Source organism: Myxine glutinosa, chromosome 13 (assembly GCF_964187855.1).
Source record: "Myxine glutinosa chromosome 13, kmMyxGlut1.1, whole genome shotgun sequence".
Lineage (NCBI taxonomy): Eukaryota > Metazoa > Chordata > Myxini > Myxiniformes > Myxinidae > Myxine > Myxine glutinosa.
In genome coordinates, this window is record NC_136273.1 from 52,074,204 (window position 1) to 52,095,467 (window position 21,264).

Consider the following 21,264-nt stretch of genomic DNA (forward strand, 5'->3'; position numbering starts at 1 on the left):
GTAGAGCCTTGATGTACTTTTCTCGTGCTGATTCAGACTGTGTTATACCCTTAGAGGCTTGTTTTGCCTTCCCTATTGTAGGTCTGTTCAAGGGCAAGGTCTGTCCACACACCATTAAAGTCTCCTGCAGTCTGGTGAACTGTGAATTTGCCAGCTGCAAACTCCTCGTGCACCTCTGGTGCTGTTTCTGGAAGCTTTTGCATCTCACTGAGATAGATCGGAAGGCAGGACATGTACTTACTATGGCCGGAAGCAATGGTATAGGGTAGCATATTCTGCACCTCTTGTAAGTGCTGTTGCCACAGCCCAGCTCTCTCAGCATGGATGTAACGCCTTAGGATAAGCACCATGTCTATGTACATGCTCCAAAGATGGGCTGTCACTCCTAATCCCTTCTCAAAATCTCCCCAGAGCGACTCCAGTGACTAGGCATTTCATGACTTCCTTCATGAGTGCAGAAAATTCGTCCTTCTCTTTCCTGTCAAAGGCATTTCTAAGATTTTCAAGCAGAGACGAAAGCAAAGAAAGTGTCTCCTCAGTCTTCTCGAACAACAGCCATTTCTCAAATGCCTCCCACTTCAGCATGAACAATGCCTCACTCAACCATGAATGATAACGGACCATCTTATAATAATCTTTTCCTGCCATGACTTTATTGGCTGTACCTCGACCACAGATATCACTGGAAACCAGAATGTCCTCTATGCCACTGTCCATTATGAAAAATCCAATAGATCCCAAGAAGTTCTGGGCAATATGGAATCCTCCAAGTCGAACAATAACATCTTTGTACTTTTCCGATTCCTTCCTAAACAACCCCTTTACTATGTCATATATCGCCTGGTCACAAGTCACCACCGTCTTAGCCTGACCCATCTTAAGACTCAAGGAGACAAAGTAGTCCAATGAGGTCTGGACTACATCTGCGTTGGTTGGGTTTTGTGGAAGCAATGGTCCATAACCAATCTTTGTTTTCTCTGTACGTTGCCCAGAACTGTATTCAAAGAAGCTGCTCCATGTCAGGCTATCAGTGTCCTTGTCGTTTTCACCCGTCATCAACTGTGTTGGATACATCCTCAGTAGGAACCAAAAGATGTTCTTGTCAGCTAGAAAGCAGGCTTCCCCCTTGTCATCATGAGGAAGTTCAATATCACGTAATGACTTAGCCTGTCTTCTGTCCTTCAGTGTCAGTTTACTACTTACTGGAACAAATTTGTCTGGTTCACTGATAGTCAGTTTCCTGGTTTTCTTAAGGGGCACTGCCCCCACTACCTCCCCACTTCCTTCTCCCTCAAATGTGTACTGATAAATTATATTTGTTGTAGCATCAAAACTACCACCATCTTGTGTCTCTGAATGGAAGTTTAAATTATCCAATGCGTAGTGGGTAAAGTGTCCTGGTGTGATGTTTGTTGGAATGAACAACCCTTCCCTTTCTTCTCGTTCAGAAACATCATTGGCGGTAGGCTATGAGCCAAGGGGGTTGGTCGGTACCATACAGATGGAGTAAGGGTCATTGTGATTTTTAGCAAGATATATGTCCCTAGATATGAAAAAAAGTGATAGCAGTGTATAACTCTCGGCCATCTCTGTGTTATCACCCAAAATATTATTATATGCCTGCTTCGCTTCGCCAAAAAATGTGATATTTGCTAAAATTGGAATAAATATGTTTTTAAGGACCACAGAGTGCCAATAATTTGCATACTGGATGCCAACTAATATAGTAATAGAAATATAGAACATTTGTGGGGGTTATTTATCAAAATATTGATATAATGACAAAAAATATGTTAAATTTAGTGAAAAAGTGGTCGAAATCGTTTCGAGTTCAGAATTCACATTGAACATTTTTGTCAATATTTCAAAAATGAAAACTCCCAGAGTAACATTTGACCCCTCAAAATCTTTGCAAGGAACCACTGCATTGGAATATATCATTACTTTGTAATATGGTGGTTGTTTGGGGCACATATTTTGGCAAAGTTCAAAATATGTTCAACCATACCCCCTAATTTTGATATTTTGGAACGAAACATAGCTTTTGAACATTTTAGGTTTATTCGTCTACTACTTTTGGTATCTCAGTGTAATTTTTGGTATTAGCTAGTATCCTAAAGTAGGTTTGTAACATCAGCTACATTATATTTCACAATGCATGCAAACTTGCTCCACACTCTAGGTTTATCATGATCTCTCGAACAAATACGATCTCGATCTCGATCTCGGCACTCTGTGGTCCTTAAAAACATATTTATTCCAATTTTAGCAAATATCACATTTTTTGGCGAAGCGAAGCAGGCGTATAATAATATTTCGGGTGATAACACAGAGATGGCCGAGAGTTATACACTGCTATCACTTTTTTTTCATATCTAGGGACATATATCTTGCTAAAAATCACAATGAGCCTTACTCCATCTGTATGGTACCATCCGGGCAATTTGGGGGGTCTGGCTTATAGCCTACGGCTGTTGTGATGTGTCGCTGAGCAGTGGGATAACTGATGCAGAGTAGTGTATATATGTTGCTTCTGGGACACTCTCATTTTTCCATTGACTTACATGTTAATTTTCCTCTTAACCTCATTGCCCATGAACACCTCTATTTCTCCCACCCTAATCTTTATGAACCTTTTGTCTATAGTACCTCTCCTTAATGCTGTTCATTAGACCACTCAAACACTACAAGTATTTGTTTTCCCTTATAGACCTATAATCCTTCTTCTACATATCATTTGGCAGATTATCTTTGACCCACTCAAACATCAACCCATTCACTTACATGTTAATTTTCTTCTCACCTCTTTACGAACCTTTTAGCCTTTTGACACTCAAACAATGATTCCCCCTTGGTCTTATGGTACTCTTACTATGAATGATCCCAAGTAGACCACTCAAACATTGATCCCACAAATATTTGTTTATGTGTGGGAAATAATTTAATTCTCTTTCCACTCTCTTCACCATCTAATATATTGTTGCGAATATGGAATTTGGCCTCCATATCCGCTTGTAAATATTCCCCTATTTTCTCCAATACTCCCCAACTTTCCCCAATCCCCCATTCCCTAGTCCCATTGCATGTAAACAACAATCAGTAGAGCCGACCTTCCCCTTATTCCCCCATTAAATGTCGTGCCCAGGTCCACCGCACCACACGTAGACAACTTTCGGACATCTTCCTAGTTATTCTTAATCTATGTCAGTTAAGGCCTCGTTTCCATTAATTATGACTCTTCGTTGCACCAGAATGTGATTATATGGCATCAGTAGTGAGTTTAGGACCTTTCCCATACCTCCTCCCATCTTCTTCCCCAAACAACAACAATAACAACAACTACAACAACAATTACAACTACAACTACGACTACAACAACAGAGGGGCGGGGAGTGTGCGTCCTCACACCGGCTCGGTTACCCGCCATGACCATGCGCTCCACGGCGTTACCCCGAAGGGGCTGGCTGTCAGCTCCTCGTCAGGGGCGGAGCCAGTAACCCCCCCACGCACCCAATGAGAAGCAACGTGCCGATTCCATCTGGGGCGGAGCTAACGAGCCGAGGGCGTGTCACTCCCCGCCGGATATACGTGGCCCCGCGCCGGATGTGACGTGAGATGCGCCTCAGCTTGGAGAAAGAACGTCGCCTTCCGAGCGCTGTGACCTCCCTGCATCTCTGGACCGGACCGAGTCGATTCTGCCTTGAGCCAAGAGTGCACCTTGAGCCATCGACTGCCTGCCTTTCCTTGCCATCAATCCCCGTGTGAGTCAGCCTTTTGTCCCGTTTATCTGTCGTCTGTTGGGGTTAATATAAGAGTGTGTCTAAGTGCTTGTCTTTCTATGCTGTCCCTCTTGTAGTTGTAATCTAACCTTCCGCCTTAATATAACCTCCTCCGGAGGTCTTGAGAACTGAACCCCTGGTGTCGTATTGTGTTATTGTAATCCAGCCGGGTGTCTTCTTTTTCTTATTGAGCCAGCATCGCGCGACTAGTCAACGTTCGGGCACAATCGGGTAACTTGTGCAGACGTGGTCATACCATAAAACCGCTCGGTAAATAACATCCAAGCCACGTCTGTAACAATTGGTAGTCAGGAGGTGGGATTCGAACCTGGGACTAAATTTATTTAGCCCAAATTTTGGACACCAATTGTGTTAGTACGGTAACAATTGGTGTCGAGGAGTGGAATTCGAACCCGGGACTAAATTTATTAGGCCCAAATTTGTAACAGTTAGAATCGATTTGGAGCGCGTTTCCCGCGCGAAATTATAACGGCGAAATTTGAATTTGTTTTACGAAAATAAAAAATAAAAACCGAATTTTGAAAGTCGCGCTATGGCGGATCAAGACAGCTGGGGTCCGGTAGAGGAGAGAGAGGTAGGGTCGATCCAGGACCAAAATGAGGGACAGGAGGAGAGCGAAGCAGTGAGGGCGGCAGGTTCGCAAAATAGCGCCGTCACGCACGAAGAAGCGGGCGCGCAAAATGGCGCCTCGCTCATCACCGCGCCAGCGACCGTGGCAGCGCCCCCGGTGGATTTGAACTTGTTTTTTATGCAAATGAAGGCCCTTATGGACAAGAATAATGAAGAAATGGAAAGCAGAATAATGATGGGAATGAGGGCTGATAGGGAACAAATGGGGAACCGGATGGATGCTCAGAGTGAGCAAATGAGGGTTAATAGTGAGCGATTAGAGGGCCAAATGGGGGTAATGGGAAACCAAATGGGGGTAATGAGGGATGAAGCGAGGGGTACCAGTGAGGGGTTAGACAATAATTTTGAGGAGTTAGACAAGAAATTTGGGAAGTTAGACAATAATTTTGAGGGGTTAGACAACGGGATAAAAGAAGTGAAAAATGGGTTAATGGGGGTAGAAAATAGAATGGCTGCCCAGGAGAATCAGATAGAGGGAGTGAAAAATGGGTTAGAGGGGTTAGAAAACAGTATGGAAGGCAAATTGAGGGACATGAGGGACCAAGCGGAAAGGGAAGTTAAACAAATGGAGCAGCAGATAGAGGGGGTCAGAATGGGGGTAGAAACCAAACTGGATGCTCACAGGGAGGAAATGGAGCAGATGAGGGTGGCATCTGGGCAGGAGATGCAAGTGATGGGAGAGGAGATCAGAAGAGGAGTGAGTGAGGAGGTCGGAGGAGTGCGCGAGGAGGTGAGGCACTGTAAGGAGCGCATGGAGAAGGAGGTGAGAAAGGGGACTGTAAAATTGCAAGGGGGTATAGAGGAGTTGACGCTGGGAGTAGAACAACTGACAGTGGGACAAAAGGAGTTGGGGGAACAGGTAAAGAAGAACACAGCGGTAATAGAGGGGTTAAAATCGACGCAGAAGGAGATGAAAAAGGACGTAGGGGTAATTAAAAAAGAGTGTCAGACGGTACATGAGGACTTGACGAAAAAAATGAACAAAGTGGTAGAGGTGATGGAGGTTAAAGAGCGGGAGGTGCGGGAGCACATAGAAAAAAATAAAGTGGAGTTAGAGGAAGAACTTAAAGGGGCGCACGAGGAGATGAAGGAGGTGAAGCAGAAATTAGAAGAAGTGGAAGAGGGGGTGAGCGAAATTAAAAAGCGACGGAGAGAGGATAAGAAAGAGATAAAAGAGGAGGTAAAAGAATTGGTCCAGAGTCTGTGTTCGGATCGTGATGATGTGCTCATTAACCGGATGAGGGATTCGCAGGTGATGGAGGAGAAGCGAAGAGAAAGAGGACCCGGTGTAAGTGGTGACCAATATGGTCGTGCGTATGATGCGCCAGGTGATTTAATAAGCTTGGGGTTCGAGATGGACCCGGGTGTTCGTGAGAGGCCACTGGTGAAGTGTGCGACAGGTCTGGTGTGCGAAAGAGGAGGTGTGCGAGAAAGTCCGACTCTGGGGTGTGTGAGGAAAAAGTGCGTGCCAAGGAGTGAGGGTGCTGGCGAGAGTGAGTCGGTCGTAGCGCGTGTGCGAGGGAGCACATGGAAGCGTGGTGTGGTGAGTGTTACAGAGGGTGTGACGGGAGAGTGTGCGCGAGAAAGGTGTGTGACGGACAGGTGCATGAGGAAAGAGTGCGCTGTCAGAAGTAAGGAAGAGTGTCCACCTGTGGTGAGTGTTACAGAGGGTGTAACGGGAGAGTGTGCGCGAGAAAGGTGTGTGACGGACAGGTGCATGAGGAAAGAGTGCGCTGTCAGAAGTAAGGAAGAGTGTCCACCTGTGGTGAGTGTTACAGAGGGTGTAACGGGAGAGTGTGCGCGAGAAAGGTGTGTGACGGACAGGTGCATGGGGAAAGAGTGTGCTGTCAAGAGTAAGGGTGAGTGCGCTGTCAGGAATGGAGGTGAAAGTAGTGAGAGTGACATGGAGCGTGAGTTAGTTGTGACAGGTGAGTGAGGATGTACACCTGGGATGGAAGGATGCACACCTGGAATGGTAGAGCGTGAGTGGGAATGCACGCTGGAGTTGGTGGTGAGGCACGTGGTTGGGTGTGCGAATGAGGGCACACCTGTGATTGTCACAGAGGAGGTGACAGAGGAGGGGGCGCGAAGCGGTGTATTGGTGAGGTGTGCGAGCAACGAATGTGTGCCAAAGTGTTCGGTGGTCAGGTGTGTGACCAAGGCTGTGAGTGGAATGAGGGTACCTGGGTGTGTAAGGAAGGGTACGAGGAGCATGGGCACAGCTGGATGTGTGAGCAAGGAACGGGCTGCGGGGTGTAAGCAAGCAGGTGAAGCATCGACGGTGACCGGGTTAAAGGTTAGGTCGACTTTTAGCCGAAGCGGGCCCTCGGTGCGTGCCGGGTTTCGCGTGCCGCGAGAACCAGCGGGGATCCGAGCCACGGCGGGTTCGAAAGGACCGCCGTGCGCGATCCGTGCTGGGCCTCGCTTTGAACGTCCGTGCTCCCCTAGGCGGAGCGGGCGGCCCGATAGAAAGAGTCGTCATGGCGACCACGTTTTGTTGAGGCATGCCGGCAGGTCGAGATCGGGACATTGGATGGCTCCACGCCGAGGTGATGCGTGGGATCTCGGCCCGGGTAAGCCCCCGTCCCTGCACCGAGTGCCGGACGCATCCAGCCGCAGGCACAAAACAACCAGCATTCATTGTTTGGCTTTACGAAGCCGGGCTTTGGACAGGGATTGGCGCACCGAGAGGTATTAGTGAGTAGACTGGGTGATGAGGTTAGTGTTTTGGCCCCGAAATTAGAAAAAGGCGAAATTTGATGATTGGCCAAGGATTGGCAGAGTGATGATTGGTAATGGTACAGTGATTGGCAGATGATTGGCAAATTTTTGATTTGTTGAAATTTGATGTGCAAAATTGGTAGTGAGAGGCCCCCGATGTGGTGGGATGGCATCCTTGCCACCCTTCCCATGTGGGGGGGCAAAGGAGCAATAGCTTATGGGGTGCATGGCAGTGAAAACTAGCCCGGGTGGGTTAGGATATTGTGTGTAGGGATCTAGAAGATGACATTAGGTAACGTTAAGATTAGTTAGTGACTGATACCTGTAGTGGGGACGCAGGTAGATTAGTATGGATGATAATGACGTGGGAGCGCAATAGTTTAAAGGGACGACTGGGAAGCGCAAGTTTCAGAAGGGAGTAGTTAGCTGAGATGATGCCGTGTGTGTGAGGATGGAACAGGTGTGATTGCACAGGTGTGCAATTGGACAGGTGTGTGGAGCAGTGTATGAGTCGTGAGTGTGTGGATCAGCGCGAATGCGCTTGGGGAGAGAAGGGTGCAGGTGGCACCAAGTGTGAGAGCACAGGTGTGCAAGTACAGGTGTGTGGAGAGAGTTGGAGTAAGTGGTACGGAGTGGTGTGCATGGTGCGAAGGTGTGGATGGGGGAAGAGTGGACCCCTTTCACGAGTACCCGGGGCGGGTAGTGTAAGTGTTAGGTAGAGGGTATAGGTAAATTGTGGTTAGATATTGGCATCTGTGGTGCGGTTGCAGAATGGTGTTGTGGATGGGTGCATTAGTGTTGTGGAAATGGCTGGGCGTGTAGCCTGTTAGTGTGTGTAGTTGGTTGGGCACTCCACCACTGTGAGGATGTCGGCCAGGTGAGGCCGCAGGTGGGCTCTGGGAGCCGGTAGAGTTGTGGATGGGGCCCGAGGATCCGGAGGACGGACCCGGGTAGCCCAGTGCCAGAGAGGGCACCGAGTGGGGAGAGTGCGAGAGGGCCTTCCCCAGGTAGTTAGGTTAGGGTAAGGAGCAGGTAAGCTCGGAGGCAACTGCAGTGGTGGAGGTGTGCAGGTGGGTAGACCCGCTGGGAGAGGTACACGCCACAGCCCAGAAATTGTGCGAGGGCACCGGGAGATGAATCGGGGGAGTGAGACCCCAAATTGAAGAGCACCACAGTTTGACCAATGGGAATTGGTTTTTAGAACCCATAGTGTAAGAGGGCCAATGGTTTGGCCGGAGAAAGACCCCGGGTAGTGTAAAGTTGTTAAAGTCATTTAGGAGATAGTTAGGATTGATGAACCTGTCGCACCATACGCAGCCACTTACCTGTGGTGATGATGATGACTCCACACCTGTGTTTTCTTTGTTTGTTGCAGGAAATGAGATTGCTGTGTGGATTTGTGAGACGCATCACGACGTGGATGAGACATTGGGGTGATTCCATCTCTCCCTCCCTAGGAGGGACTGATGTTGAATTGGTAATGGCAAATTTTGATGTTGAGTTGAAAATGGCAAATTTTGATTGGTTAGGAGGGAGAGAAGACGAATTTGGTTTATGGGAGGAACGGGGAAGACAGTAGGGATGGTTGTTGATTTGTAAAGTAGATGTTTATGGGTAGTGTTGTGTTTTGTGGATGCAGTAAGGGGTAAGGGAGGGGCCATGTAGGTTACCTGGTGGGGGGGGCGTACGATAGGAACGTACCTGTCTCACCTGGTTCCCATGTGCCCCCAGTGTGCATCACCTTACATTGCGTGCACTTTTGCGCCCTTACCACCTTACTCACTTGTTTCTTCTTTTGTCTCCCACCTCCGAGGATCTGGCTTTGGGGTAGAGAGAGAGGAGAGAGAGGTGCTGGCTGCGCAGTTGTGGGCCTGCACTTTCGCTGTTTGCTGCCGGGATCGATACACCATATGGACCGCAATGTTTGTGGCCACCCACAATGGACCGCAGTTCGTTTGCGGCCAAGCACCACCCGGGGATGGACCTATGGATCAACGTGGCACCTATGCCATACAGGTGAACCACTAATAGTTAACACCACCAAGTGCACCACAAGAAGAGCAAGAGACACCTGCAGGGTTAGGGGTTGTCGAATTTATTTTTATTCCAATGAACAATGGTGACTGCACCGATTGGTGGTGGGGTGGTGCTTTTGATGCTCGGGAAGGGTGCTCTGCACGTTATTAAAGGCCGTCGGCCACAGAGCACTCGTGGGTTGGTGTATCGATGTTGGCAAGCGCGCTCTCTCTATGCATAACATCTGCATGTGTTCCTCCAAAAACAGGTCCTGGATCGTAGTGTAAATAGCAGCGTAGTCTTGTAAATAATGCTCCCTACCGGCTGTATGTTTAGTTTGAGAATTCTTTCCGGATTCGGTTATCCTGTGGGTGTGTTTCTGAGAGGAGAAGGGTGCAACGTCGCAGGGGGACATATTTACTCATTTGTGAATATCTGTAAAACTGTCGCACTCAGGGTAGAGTTAATAGTAGAGGGAACTACATTGCGTGCCACACTAAAGTAGGTAAAAATTTATCGGGTCGGGACGCCCCGAGGGTAGAGAAGGGTGCAATGTTGCGAATATGGAATTTGGCCTCCATATCCGCTTGTAAATATTCCCCTATTTTCTCCAATACTCCCCAACTTTCCCCAATCCCCCATTCCCTAGTCCCATTGCATGTAAACAACAATCAGTAGAGCCGACCTTCCCCTTATTCCCCCATTAAATGTCGTGCCCAGGTCCACCGCACCACACGTAGACAACTTTCGGACATCTTCCTAGTTATTCTTAATCTATGTCAGTTAAGGCCTCGTTTCCATTAATTATGACTCTTCGTTGCACCAGAATGTGATTATATGGCATCAGTAGTGAGTTTAGGACCTTTCCCATACCTCCTCCCATCTTCTTCCCCAAACAACAACAATAACAACAACTACAACAACAATTACAACTACAACTACGACTACAACAACAGAGGGGCGGGGAGTGTGCGTCCTCACACCGGCTCGGTTACCCGCCATGACCATGCGCTCCACGGCGTTACCCCGAAGGGGCTGGCTGTCAGCTCCTCGTCAGGGGCGGAGCCAGTAACCCCCCCACGCACCCAATGAGAAGCAACGTGCCGATTCCATCTGGGGCGGAGCTAACGAGCCGAGGGCGTGTCACTCCCCGCCGGATATACGTGGCCCCGCGCCGGATGTGACGTGAGATGCGCCTCAGCTTGGAGAAAGAACGTCGCCTTCCGAGCGCTGTGACCTCCCTGCATCTCTGGACCGGACCGAGTCGATTCTGCCTTGAGCCAAGAGTGCACCTTGAGCCATCGACTGCCTGCCTTTCCTTGCCATCAATCCCCGTGTGAGTCAGCCTTTTGTCCCGTTTATCTGTCGTCTGTTGGGGTTAATATAAGAGTGTGTCTAAGTGCTTGTCTTTCTATGCTGTCCCTCTTGTAGTTGTAATCTAACCTTCCGCCTTAATATAACCTCCTCCGGAGGTCTTGAGAACTGAACCCCTGGTGTCGTATTGTGTTATTGTAATCCAGCCGGGTGTCTTCTTTTTCTTATTGAGCCAGCATCGCGCGACTAGTCAACGTTCGGGCACAATCGGGTAACTTGTGCAGACGTGGTCATACCATAAAACCGCTCGGTAAATAACATCCAAGCCACGTCTGTAACAATATTAACAAAGTATATGTTTGAGTTTGGTTCTTTATCAAGATATTTTAACTGAGATAAAATAAAATGATAAACCTCCCTCAATGTCCTTGTTTGAGCGCCTCCTGTGCCACACACCATTTTAAAATTAAAGTATATATTTTCCTGACAACCATCAAAGTTTTCCATCCACTCAAAAATATTTCCATCTTTTTTACCCAACTCACCAGTATTTAAATTAATTCTCATTTGTTTTGTGAACTTTTTTACCAGTTGTCTTTTCAATTATACCTATTTGATATTTTCCACATTCGTTATGTTTACTATTTATATACCAAGGTTGATTACACCTCCACTCTTTAGTCTGGTTGGTACTTGGTTCTATCATTTATATAATAGTAAAAAGGCGGCGGTAGCCCATTAAAATCCATAACCCCCCCCCCCCCTTTTTAAAACTTATCACTTATATACTTATATAACCATAAGGGAGACTATCAATTCCATTTTCTAAAATAAACCTCTTATCATCAAAAGCCCCCAATGCTTTCTTATTCACCTCTTCTGAATATAATTTATGTTTATAACTTCTTATTCCATTAATCTTTCTAAACTCTTCTTTCTTTGTTGTTAAACAGTTGTAATAATCCTTAAAGTTTATTGTTTCTTTAATAACATTTTTCTTTACACCTTTTAACTTCTTATCAGTCTTTTCAACGTTATTCACAATGTATTTATAAGCATAAGCCTTAGACCTCAATCCCACAAATTCACTCACGACATTTCCTCCTAATTCATCCTTAAACTTTCCAATCACCTTTTTATTTTTAGAAGAGAACAACTCACTCTCTGGACTGTAATTACTAGTGTCATAGATATTAATGTCCTTTTTCATGTCTGAATAAACATCATCAGTATTAATTTGCAAAATAAAACTATCTGTATCCATATAAAGTAGATCAACATCATTTTGATATTTCTTCCTCAAGTTATTATAAAAGTAATCATGATTTAATGACTTTGATAAATCAAGAATTGATGTTCCAATATAAATAGGTTTTTCCATTTCAATACTCTCTTTAATCAAACTAGGACGTGCCCGTACGTACGTGCTTGCCCGTACGTGCGTGCAAAAAAACATGCGTGCAAACAACAACAACAAAAAAACAACTTTGAAACCACGTGGCAGTAACGACGACAGAACCCCCCCCCCCCTCTATTTACATGAAATGGTTTGGTCCATTCGCAAAGCCAGTAACGACCACAGAACCCCCCCCCCCCCCTCTATTTACATGAAATGGTTTGGTCCATTCGCAAAGCCAAAGCGAACGGCTTGCGAGTACGGTGACCATACCTTGGGAACCACTTGTCCGATTAATTTCAAACCTTGAAAAGGCACATCCTCGGGTCCCCAGCAATATACCTGGCAAGTTTCAAGTATATCGGACCGGTAGTTGTCGAGAAAGAGCGGTCGCATACACACACACACACACACACACACACACACACACACACACACACACACACACACACACACACACACACACACAGACATCCACACAGAGATTACTGGAATTATAGATAGATGGATCGCACAAAAGTTCTCAGTAAAGACCTCAGCTCTAGTAAAACTCGGTCTATTAATTAATTTTGATGCTTGTTTCCAAGATGTTGATAGTCTGATATTTTGTCTTTTTCTCACATTTTCCATGGTCTTACCAAAGACCACATTATTCATCAATTTATAAAAGTCTTTCTCAAAATCTGTTTTTCACTCTGTTCTTCTTTGTGTATTAAAATCAATGTACCCCTTTAACCAATGCCTTTGATTGAACTTTAGAACCCTATGGATCTTTTCTACTCTTAGACCTTTTGATAAATATTGTCGCAAATTTCTTTGGTGTAGAACATAATTTTTCTTGTTATATAATGTAGTAAGTATTTTTTCTGTTGTTTCACCTATATTAAATGATTGTTGATAATCACTTAACCACTCCTTCTTTGGACTTTCGTTTTCACAAGCAAATGGGAGATCTTTGTGGAGGTTATGAAGTTCCTCTGGATATTTCAAATCGACCTCAAAATAATAACCAACCTTTGAATCATCCAATTCTTTTTGTGTAGAGATACATACATCTTGTAAAACCTTTTTGTAATCTTTTTCCTTTACCCATCTAAGTTTTCCATAAGGAAGAGCCTGAGACATTGCCCAGCCATACAGGTTGTTCACATCATAATACATCAAGTAGGAGCTCTCTACCAATGGATCATAATTTGGAATGTACTTGTTATTTGCTTTAGCATATCTCTTTGAACAGACTTGTGAAATTCCTCCTCTCTTTGCCTTTTCAATCATCAAAAGCATATCAACACCGGTTATCAAATCCAAAGCTTGTTTTGTCATTTTCAACATCGCACTCCAGGCCAATCCAGGTGCTGTGTAGTAGTGAGCAGGACCAATCCATATCCGGTGCGACAAACAGAACTAAAGGCTTCAAATACATCGGCCAATAAAAGCACATCAGTTTTGAGATACAAATCGTGATACTCGCCAAGATTCTTGATGTTATATTTTTCCCAAACATTTTGTGCGTGTACATAATCTTTATCAGATATATGACTTGTTTAATTTGTTCTAGAAATTTTCTTTTGAAGGAAGTTGTGTTTCATTGAATCTCTCAAATGAGTCCATATAGTCATAGGGGTAAATTCCCTTTTGTGTTAAGAAAATATTTATCTAAAAAATACTCTGAAAGGCATGGAAACTCTTTTAGATTTTGAGCCAAGTTAGCCAATGGAGTTGCCATGAATTTAAATGTATCAAGAAATCTGATATGAGTAATAGAAGATGTGTGAATTGTTTTTGTGAATGAAATGTATTTCTTATCCGTGTTTGGAATTGCTGAGATACTTCCAGAAGTCTTTGAGAGTTCCTTGATAAATAGATGTGTATCATAATGAGCGTTGTTATGAAGAAAGACAGGAATGAAAGAGAGGAGTTGATAATTAATATTACAACTTTGATGAGCCGGGCCTCTATATTTACCAGTGAGATGACAATGGTCTCTAACCTTTAGACCTTTACCAATTTTCTTCTCACAAATATGACAGGCAACCTTTGGCTGTCTAAATTCTCTTTTTTCTTTACTTGTTAAGGACATTGGTTTATTGGTTTCTCTCATTATCTTGGTTAATCGGACACAGTCTTTTTCTAGTCGTTTCACAAACTCCTCTGGGGTATTTGAGCCTCTATACACCTCTAACTTATTATATTCATCACCAGCGGATGATTTGATATAATAACAAAAACCACAAGGAGTATGTTTTTGATATTTATTTGTGTATGATTCTTTTGGATCTGGAGAAGCAGTATCAATTTTTTCTAAAATACTTTCAAAATCAGCATATATAACAAATGGATGTTTTATTGTTTTCTTTTCATCTTTGAATGTGATCTTTGAGCCTTTTTTAGGCATGTTGATTACCGTTGATTTATGTTCACCACAATAATTTGAATGTTTATCTAATCTTTCTTGTGTATGGAAGAAGTTAAGACAACGCATACAAATATATATTTTATTTGTTCTTTTACATACTTGTGGTTTTATTAATTTTGTAATATCTTTGATGTATGTATAATGTGAATTTTCGTCTGAATTAAAATATAGAAGATTAATATGAGTTTGTTTACAATTGTCAGAAAGCTTTAAAACCTGAATGTTGTTTGTTTCTGTTAGACCATAAACATTAACTGATAAATTATTCAACTTTTCAAATTTAGGAATATCATTTAAAGTCATCGGAAACTTTAGATCTTTCGTATTTAATGTCTTCTCATATTTTTTATAATGAGATACTCTTTCATCATGAAAATGTGGAGGATGTAAGTGTGCTAGAATAGACCAGAGAAAACATTTATTGTCTTTATTATCTTGCCAAAACGAAGTTTTTGCAAGATGTATTAGTCAGCTTGTATGTTTGTTATCTTGCCAAAACGAAGTTTTTGCAAGATGTATTAGTCAGCTTGTATGTTTGTTTTTTTGTTTTTTTGTTTTTTTGTTTGTGGTTAATCATTTTTTTTCCACGTTTAGATCACTCTGTAGACCACAGTTATTATTGGAAACTCCTGTAACTTCGCATATCAGAGTCCTATAGAGATACCCTTCAGCACACAAAATTTTGAAGGTCAAGGTCAAAGGTCAAGGTCACTTTGTGGTCAATCATGGAGGTCGACGAAACCCTTATTTTTTGAGTAACTTTGATCGGATCGTCTCCAAACTTCATGGGAATCTAGTATATGGTCCGGCGCTCAGCTGATTAGTTTTTGGTGGCGATCGGCCTTGACCTTCATGGTTAGCGCTGGAGGTCGAAAATTATTGACCCCAAGGTCAAATGTTGAAATCGTTATTTTTTGAGTAACTTTGATCGGATCGTCTCCAAACTTCATGGGAATCTAGTATATGGTCCGGCGCTCAGCTGATTAGTTTTTGGTGGCGATCGGCCTTGACCTTCATGGTTAGCGCTGGAGGTCGAAAATTATTGACCCCAAGGTCAAATTTTTAAATCGTAGGTACCATATCGAGTAATACCTCATATGAATGCCCTTGATGAGTGCTTCCCAGATCTGTAAACAGTTTGACGCTATGACGTCATTTGATGACGTCATGACGAAAAAACGGAATTTTCATGAAAAAATTATTTCCTCAGTTCTCATCAAAATCTTTCAATATCTCGTGGGCAGACATTCCTCAAAGAGTCGCTTCTAGTGGATAGCAGTTCTGTTCACCTCAGTGTGACCTGAAGCAAGTCACTCATGTTCACATTTTGGCAAGATACGGTTCACCGTGTGGGTGAGTTATTATTTTTTTGTTTGTTTGTTTTTTTGTTTTTTTGTTTTTTTGTTTGTGGTTAATCATTTTTTTTCCACGTTTAGATCACTATGTAGACCACAGTTATTATTGGAAACTCCTGTAACTTCGCATATCAGAGTCCTATAGAGATACCCTTCAGCACACAAACTTTTGAAGGTCAAGGTCAAAGGTCAAGGTCACTTTGTGGTCAATCATGGAGGTCGACGAAACCCTTATTTTTTGAGTAACTTTGATCGGATCGTCTCCAAACTTCATGGGAATCTAGTATATGGTCCGACGCTCAGCTGATTAGTTTTTGGTGGCGATCGGCCTTGACCTTCATGGTTATCGCTGGAGGTCGAAAATTATTGACCCCAAGGTCAAATTACGAAACCCTTATTTTTTGAGTAACTTTGATCTTATGATCTCCAAACTTGGTGGGTATATAGGGTGTGGTATGGCGCTCAGTTGATTAGTTTTTGGTGTCGATCGGCCTTGACCTTCAAGGTCATTTTGAAGGTCATTCAATTTTGACCAAAAGGTAAAATTTTCAAGTTTCAGTTACCATATCGAGTCATTGGAAACTCCTGTAACTTCGCATATCAGAGTCCTATAGAGATACCCTTCAGCACACAGAATTTTGAAGGTCAAGGTCAAAGGTCAAGGTCACTTTGTGGTCAATCATGGAGGTCGACGAAACCCTTATTTTTTGAGTAACTTTGATCGGATCGTCTCCAAACTTCATGGGAATCTAGTATATGGTCCGGCGCTCAGCTGATTAGTTTTTGGTGGCGATCGGCCTTGACCTTCATGGTTAGCGCTGGAGGTCGAAAATTATTGACCCCAAGGTCAAATTACGAAACCCTTATTTTTTGAGTAACTTTGATCTTATGATCTCCAAACTTGGTGGGTATATAGGGTGTGGTATGGCGCTCAGTTGATTAGTTTTTGGTGTCGATCGGCCTTGACCTTCAAGGTCATTTTGAAGGTCATTCAATTTTGGCCAAAAGGTAAAATTTTCAAGTTTCAGTTACCATATCGAGTAGTACCTCAAATTGAAGCCCTTGCTGAGTGCTTTCCAAACATATAACTAGTTTGACGCTATGACGTCATTTGATGACGTCATGACGAAAAAACTGATTTTTCAAGGTCACTCTAGAACGATTATCATCGGAATATCTCGTGGGCAGACATTCCTCAAAGAGTCGCTTCTAGTGGATAGCAGTTCTGTTCACCTCAGTGTGACCTGAAGCAAGTCACTCATGTTCACATTTTGGCAAGATACGGTTCACCCTGTGGGTGAGTTTTATTTTTTTGTTTGTTTGTTTTTTTGTTTTTTTGTTTTTTTGTTTGTGGTTAATCATTTTTTTTCCACGTTTAGATCACTCTGTAGACCACAGTTATTATTGGAAACTCCTGTAACTTCGCATATCAGAGTCCTATAGAGATACCCTTCAGCACACAAAATTTTGAAGGTCAAGGTCAAAGGTCAAGGTCACTTTGTGGTCAATCATGGAGGTCGACGAAACCCTTATTTTTTGAGTAACTTTGATCGGATCGTCTCCAAACTTCATGGGAATCTAGTATATGGTCCGGCGCTCAGCTGATTAGTTTTTGGTGGCGATCGGCCTTGACCTTCATGGTTAGCGCTGGAGGTCGAAAATTATTGACCCCAAGGTCAAATTACGAAACCCTTATTTTTTGAGTAACTTTGATCTTCTGATCTCCAAACTTGGTGGGTATATAGGGTGTGGTATGGCGCTCAGTTGATTAGTTTTTGGTGTCGATCGGCCTTGACCTTCAAGGTCATTTTGAAGGTCATTCAATTTTGACCAAAAGGTAAAATTTTCAAGTTTCAGTTACCATATCGAGTCATTGGAAACTCCTGTAACTTCGCATATCAGAGTCCTATAGAGATACCCTTCAGCACACAAAATTTTGAAGGTCAAGGTCAAAGGTCAAGGTCACTTTGTGGTCAATCATGGAGGTCGACGAAACCCTTATTTTTTGAGTAACTTTGATCGGATCGTCTCCAAACTTCATGGGAATCTAGTATATGGTCCGGCGCTCAGCTGATTAGTTTTTGGTGGCGATCGGTCTTGACCTTCATGGTTAGCGCTGGAGGTCGAAAATTATTGACCCCAAGGTCAAATTACGAAACCCTTATTTTTTGAGTAACTTTGATCTTATGATCTCCAAACTTGGTGGGTATATAGGGTGTGGTATGGCGCTCAGTTGATTAGTTTTTGGTGTCGATCGGCCTTGACCTTCAAGGTCATTTTGAAGGTCATTCAATTTTGGCCAAAAGGTAAAATTTTCAAGTTTCAGTTACCATATCGAGTAGTACCTCAAATTGAAGCCCTTGTTGAGTGCTTTCCAAACATATAACTAGTTTGACGCTATGACGTCATTTGATGACGTCATGACGAAAAAACGGATTTTTCAAGGTCACTCTCTAGAACGATTAATTATCATCGGAATATCTCGTGGGCAGACATTCCTCAAAGAGTCGCTTCTAGTGGATAGCAGTTCTGTTCACCTCAGTGTGACCTGAAGCAAGTCACTCATGTTCACATTTTGGCAAGATACGGTTCACCCTGTGGGTGAGTTTTATTATCTTGCCAAAACGAAGTTTTTGCAAGATGTATTAGTCAGCTTGTATGTTTGTTTTTATCTTGCCAAAACGAAGTTTTTGCAAGATGTATTAGTCAGCTTGTATGTTTGTTTTTATCTTGCCAAAACGAAGTTTTTGCAAGATGTATTAGTCAGCTTGTATGTTTGTTTTTTTGTTTGTTTTTTTGTTTGTTATCTTGCCAAAACGAAGTTTTTGCAAGATGTATTAGTCAGCTTGTATGTTTGTTTTTTTGTTTGTTTTTTTTTTTGTTTTTTTGTTTGTGGTTAATCATTTTTTTTCCACGTTTAGATCACTCTGTAGACCACAGTTATTATTGGAAACTCCTGTAACTTCGCATATCAGAGTCCTATAGAGATACCCTTCAGCACACAAAATTTTGAAGGTCAAGGTCAAAGGTCAAGGTCACTTTGTGGTCAATCATGGAGGTCGACGAAACCCTTATTTTTTGAGTAACTTTGATCGGATCGTCTCCAAACTTGGTGGGTATCTAGTATATGGTCCCGCGCTCAGCTGATTAGTTTTTGGTGGCGATCGGCCTTGACCTTCCAAGGTCAAAGGTCAAGGTCACTTTGCGGTCAATCATGGAGGTCAACGAAACCCTTATTTTTTGAGTAACTTTGATCGGATCGTCTCCAAACTTGGTGGGTATCTAGCATATGGTCCGGCGCTCAGCTGATTAGTTTTTGGTGGCGATCGGCCTTGACCTTCATTTTGTTTTTTTGTTTGTGGTTAATCATTTTTTTTTCACGTTTAGATCACTCTGTAGACCACAGTTATTATTGGAAACTCCTGTAACTTCGCATATCAGAGTCCTATAGAGATACCCTTCAGCACACAAAATTTTGAAGGTCAAGGTCAAAGGTCAAGGTCACTTTGCGGTCAATCATGGAGGTCAACGAAACCCTTATTTTTTGAGTAACTTTGATCGGATCGTCTCCAAACTTGGTGGGTATCTAGTATATGGTCAGGCGCTCAGCTGATTAGTTTTTGGTGGCGATCGGCCTTGACCTTCATGGTTAGCGCTGGAGGTCGAAAATTATTGACCCCAAGGTCAAATTTTGAAATCGTAGTTTTTTGAGTAACTTTGATCGGATCGTCTCCAAACTTCATGGGAATCTAGTATATGGTCCGGCGCTCAGCTGATTAGTTTTTGGTGGCGATCGGCCTTGACCTTCATGGTTAGCGCTGGAGGTCGAAAATTATTGACCCCAAGGTCAAATTTTGAAATCGTAGGTACCATATTGAGTAATACCTCATATGAATGCCCTTGATGAGTGCTTCCCAGATCTGTAAACAGTTTGACGCTATGACGTCATTTGATGACGTCATGACGAAAAAACGGAATTTTCACATTTTGGCAAGATACGGTTCACCCTGTGGGTGACATATGTTTATTTTTTTGTTTTTTTGTTTGTGGTTAATCATTTTTTTTCACGTTTAGATCACTCTGTAGACCACAGTTATTATTGGAAACTCCTGTAACTTCGCATATCAGAGTCCTATAGAGATACCCTTCAGCACACAAAATTTTGAAGGTCAAGGTCAAAGGTCAAGGTCACTTTGTGGTCAATCATGGAGGTCGACGAAACCCTTATTTTTTGAGTAACTTTGATCGGATCGTCTCCAAACTTCATGGGAATCTAGTATATGGTCCGGCGCTCAGCTGATTAGTTTTTGGTGGCGATCGGCCTTGACCTTCATGGTTAGCGCTGGAGGTCGAAAATTATTGACCCCAAGGTCAAATGTTGAAACCCTTATTTTTTGAGTAACTTTGATCGGATCGTCTCCAAACTTCATGGGAATCTAGTATATGGTCCGGCGCTCAGCTGATTAGTTTTTGGTGGCGATCGGCCTTGACCTTCATGGTTAGCGCTGGAGGTCGAAAATTATTGACCCCAAGGTCAAATGTTGAAATCGTAGGTACCATATCTTCGCATATGTTCGCATGTAACTTCGCATATCAGTAGTGTAATAATGTTGCTTCTGGGACACCTCCGTTTAACATGGGAAATCCCTATCTAATGTCATTTACCCCCTTGTCTTTTTCAAAAATCATAAACACCTCTATTTCTCCCACCCTCATCTTTATGAACCTTTTGTCTGTAGTACCTATCCTTAATGTTGTTCATTAGACCACTCAAACACTACAAATATTTGTTTTCTCTTATAGACCTATCATCCTTCTTCTACATATCATCTGGCAGATTAATCTTTGACCCATTCACTTCCATATTAATTCTTTCCCTCCCTCATTGACCCTAAACACCTATATTTCTCTCACCCTGTTCTTTACAAACCTTCTAACCTTTTGACATGCTATCCTTATTCATTAGACCACTTAAACACCTGTGATCCTTCTGACCTTATGGACCTTTTAACCTTTTACTCTTAATATCATCTGGTGAATATAACCCACTCAAACAACGACCCTACAAATATTTGTTTATGCGTGGGAAATAATTTAATTCTCTTGCCACTCTCTTCACCATCTAATATATTAACAAAAAAGATGATTGAGTTTGGTTCTTTATTAAGATATTTTAACTGAGCTAAGATAAAATGGTAAACCTCCCTCAATGTTCTTGTTTGAGCACCTCCAGTGCCACATACCATTTTTAAATTAAAGTATATATTTTCCTGACAACCATCAAAGTTTTCCGTCCACTCAAAAATATTTCCATCTTTTTTACCCAATTCACCGGTATTTAAATTAATTCTCTTATTTGTTTTGTGAATTTTTTTACCAGTTGCCTTTTCAATTATACCTATTTGATATTTTTCACATTCATTATGTTTTCCATTTATATACCAAGGTTGATTACACCTCCACTCTTTAGTCTGGTTGATACTTGGTTCTATCATTTATATAATAGTAAAAAAGGCGGCGGTAGCCCGTTAAAATCCCCAACCCCCCCTTTTTAACTTATCACTTATATATATCTTATCACTTATGTATATCTTATCACTTATATATATCTTATCA